Here is a 4372-nt window from a genome sequence, read left to right on the forward strand (position 1 = left end):
TAAAAATTTGAATGTGGACTAAGTCCTAGATTATATTAAAATATTTTTAATTTTTTAAGCTTGACAAATGCACTGATTGTTATACTTTAAATAACTAAAAATCCGAGAATCCACAGTGCTACAGAAAATAAGTGATAAAATGGGAAAAAATAGTGAAGAACTTCTTTTAGGAAAACTACCAATAAATGTAGAATGGATGACTCAAAAAAAAAAAAAAAAAAGATAAAAGAAAGAAAAGGAAAAATCTAAAAGAAAGCACATGAATTTGACACCTACTGGTTGGATGACAGACCACACAGAGGGATAGTGACCAGGCTTTGCTTGTGGAGTGGGCATCCCTGCCTGGCTTTCTCCTTTATGTGCATGGATAGTATGAGTAGCATTTTGCATGTGAGTAAACATACCTGCGCAGCCCTGACTGAGGTCACTAGGCTGGCCAGAGGCAGGACAGGCAGTCTTAAATTTCCTCTGGGGGAGGCCTGTAGTTTTCCCCACCAACCCCTTTTCACATGCTCCAAAGATGTAGTCGTGGCTGCTATTTTGGATCCAAAATCCCCTTGAGTGGAGGAAGTGACTTCACTGGGTCTCTGGAGGCTCTCAGAGCTTGAGTGGCTCTGCTCCACCCTGAATCATGCACCCATAAATGCAGTTACGGGTGGATGTGGGTGTATGAGAGTGGAGATTGTTTTTGTCCATTCTCTTTGTTTTCATTTTCCAAATATAATCTTTAATAAACTTGATTTAGTTTCTTGGGAAATTTATTTTCTACACTATTCAAAGATATTTTAAATAATATTTTCAAAACATGAAATATATTTTTTCATTTTTGATTTAGTATCATTAATCATATATCAGGATTTATGTAAGAGACTAAAAATGATCCATAGTGGTTAGTACTGTACTTTCTGTTTATTACATGAAATTTCATTCCATTTATCCAAATATATGTTTATATAATATTTCCACTATGTGACTCTAGTGATCTTTAACATACACAAAATAATCTACAGTGATCTTTAAGATACATAGAAATATGAAAAATGTTTGAATATGATCTTTAGGGACTTCTAGTGAAAAGGGTATATGAAATGGGAAAAATAAATTCTGTACATGTATACAGTTCATATACACATTGCTTTTCATTTGGACAAATTGAAAATCTTTTAATAAAGCCATTTGCTTCTTTGTTAAAATGCCAATTGGTTGTTGGATTTCCCTTTGTGGCAATCATTCCAGAGTTGGCAGGCCAGCTTTGAATTTTTATGTTAGATTTTGTTCTTCTATAATATCCATGTATATTTTATGTTTTCCAATAAAATGCACTAGTTTGATATGATTTTTACATAAGGCTTTAAAATATTTAATACTAACTCTTCTATCAAATACACTTGAGTGATAGTAATATTTGCTACTGAGGTGATTATTCTGGTCACTGTCTGTGACATGTAAATAGATGCATAAAAACATCTCAATTAGGGAAAGCAATTTAAGCTTGACCCATCTGAAATTTCCAGTTTTACCTTACGGTCTATTTTACAGATGAACAGCAATTGATTCAAGGCTCAGGGGCAGCAGGCTGGAGCTGTTAAAGAAATCTACTTTACTGATATTGTGATAATACTTACAACTCAGAATTGGAGTCTCATTTTCACTGGGGAAGCATTTCATAGTTATGCAGCCTTTGGCTTGGAAAGTCTCACCCAGTTGATGCAGTAGTGATTTTATCCACATTATTGGACATATGCAGTAGTGATTTTATGCACTTCACTTCGCTTCTCATTAGCAAGTGGGGTCTGTATGCTTCTCTTTCCGCTATGTGCTTCCATACTGTATTCCTCTGCCTTTGTATAAAAACATGGTTCATTTGAGGCTCCTGCTAGCTGACAGGCAGATAACTTTCTTTTAGACCTCTTTGGGGTTACCTACTAAAAACCTATCTATTCTCCCTGCTTAAGACTTTTGCAAGTGGTTCATAAGTGTCTTCGCTACTCCCACTGGGTGCTGCCTTCGTCTTGGGTAGCTTTAATGCCTGTAAGGCCAACTCATGCAGCATCATATCTTTTCATTTTATTTTTTTGAGACGGAGTCTCAGTCTGTCACCAGACTGGAGTGCAGTGGCGTGATCTCGGCTCACTGCAACCTCCGCCTCCTGGGTTCAATTGATTCTCCTGCCTCAGCCTCTCCAGCAGCTGGGACTGTAGGCATGTGCCACTATGCCGGGCTAATTTTTGTATTTTTAGTAGAGATAGAGTTTCACCATGTTGGCCAGGATGGTCTCGATCTCTCTTTTTTTTTTTTTTTTTTTTTGAGACGGAGTCTCGCTCTGTCTCCCAGGCTGGAGTACAGTGGCCGGATCCCCGCTCACTGCAAGCTCTGCCTCCTGGATTCATGCCATTCTCCTGCCTCAGCCTCCGGAGTAGCTGGGATTACAGGTGCCGGCTAGTTTTTTGTATTTTTTTTAGTAGAGACGGGGTTTCACCATGTTAGCCAGGATGGTCTCGATCTCCTCACCTCGTGATCCTCCCGTCTCGTCCTCCCAAAGTGCTGGGATTACAGGCTTGAGCCACCACGCCCCGCCGGTCTCAATCTCTTGACTTTGTGATTCACCTGCCTTGGCCTCCCAAAGTGCTGGGATTATAGACATGAGCCACCATACCCAGCCTATGTCTTTAGTTCCTTGGCCTTCTCAGTGCTTATACTTTTATCTCCTTTTGTTTGAGTCACTCACATCCTAGATTGCAGTTTATAGTAATCCAATTTAGAGTACCTTAAGCTGAAAGGAGAATTTTAGGGGCTTGCTTGAAAGATTCAGGGGTAGACTAACTTCAGCTTGGTTAGATCCAAGGATTCAGAATTGGTGTCTGGATTCTTTCTGCTTCTATCCATCTCTCATGTCGATTTGATTTTGCTTGTCTTTGCATGTTGGACTTTTTCCTTCCGCATATAGGTTCCTCCATGCTACCAGAAGAGATGATCACAAGCAGTTGCATGATTTTTACAACTGATGTGGTCATGTGGCTCACGCCTGTAATCACAGCACTTTGGAAGGCTGAGAAGGGTGGAATGCTTGAGCTCAGGAGTTGGAGACCATTCTGGGCAAAAATCAGAATAAAACAAACAAACAAAACCAAAAAAACCCCTCATGAGCCGAGAAAAAGAGATACCCCTTGTCTCCAAGTGTCCATGCAAAAAATATTAGTGGAGAGCCTGATCATCTTTTCCAGGTCATACAACCTATCGTTGAACCAATCACTGTAGCCAGGTGGATGAACTCACTCACCAGCCTGCATCCCATGCCAACCACTGTTAGTGAGATTGGGGTCAGGTGACACTCTAGGATTACCTGTTCAACCAGGACCACATGTAATGACAGAGGGAAAGTTCCCGAAAGGAAGGGCAGCTGGTCAGACACACATGCACACACACACACACACACACACACACACTTCTGTGACACGTGGCCTGTCAGGACTGTCTAATACCTAGGAGTTATGCACCTCTGAAATCATAATTAAAAAGCTCCACAACCTCTTATCATCCCAAACCTTTATCTCTTACTCCCAAATAGCTGTGCTTTGAGCCTTTGAGCCATTGCGTTTCCCTGGTCCTCCTATTTTCTCCCTCCCAGTCTTGCCCATCCTCATTCCATCTGGAGCCAGCCTAGATATTAAGGTTCATTTCTTCAATCATTCTCTTCCTAACACCTTTAACTCCCTGTTCCCTTGCCCTTCTGTCCTCGACTTTGAATTACTCCCAACTACCAATGTTTCTGTTGCTTTTCCTGCCCCACTGAATGAAGCTGGAGAAAATCACATGAAATCACAGCTAAGTGGCATCCCAAAATTCATGGTTTTTGATCTCATCTGAGTCTCCTGTCCTAACTGGTAAAGCTGCACTGTTTTCCCTGTTACATGTCTCTGTCATTTTCCAAAATGATTTTTGCAAGTATTCTTTTTTCCTTTGAGGCTCTTATCCTATGTCTTCCCTCTTCAACCTCAGCAGACAATCTCATCTCCTATTTCACCCAGCAAATAGAAGCCATTATAGGAAACATCTTCAATATCACATCCTAATACAGCCTTACATGTGTCCACACCCCCACTTACCTCCTTGCCTCTCCCTGTCTCAGCTATTTTCTCTACCTGGGCACTTGCATCGTCAGCAACTTAGCCCCATCAATTGTTTTCCTCTCTTTCCAGTGTTGTCAACTTCACGTTCATAAATGACTTATTTCCATCAGCATTTAAATATGTTCAAATCTCTCTCATCTTAAAGACATCCCTCTCTCTACTCCACAGCAACTTCTCCAAGCCCTACCTCCATCTTCTTCTCCTCAGTTGAGCCCCTTGGAAGTGTCCTGTATATGCTGTCT

At 40.8% G+C, this 4372-nt stretch overlaps 1 protein-coding gene across 1 annotated transcript in view; it reads left to right on the top strand.

The window, feature by feature from the left end:
* CCDC170 (coiled-coil domain containing 170) overlaps positions 1-1199 on the top strand; it is a 138497-nt gene extending 137298 nt beyond the window's left edge. The window contains exon 12 of the mRNA XM_023205853.3: positions 1-1199. This exon is cut by the window's left edge and continues 2027 nt beyond it. The gene's annotated coding sequence lies outside the window, so the exon portion shown is untranslated.
* Positions 1200-4372: the final 3173 nt, after the last annotated feature.

The sequence above is a fragment of the Piliocolobus tephrosceles genome, chromosome 5 (assembly GCF_002776525.5).
Source record: "Piliocolobus tephrosceles isolate RC106 chromosome 5, ASM277652v3, whole genome shotgun sequence".
Classification (NCBI taxonomy): Eukaryota; Metazoa; Chordata; class Mammalia; order Primates; family Cercopithecidae; genus Piliocolobus; species Piliocolobus tephrosceles.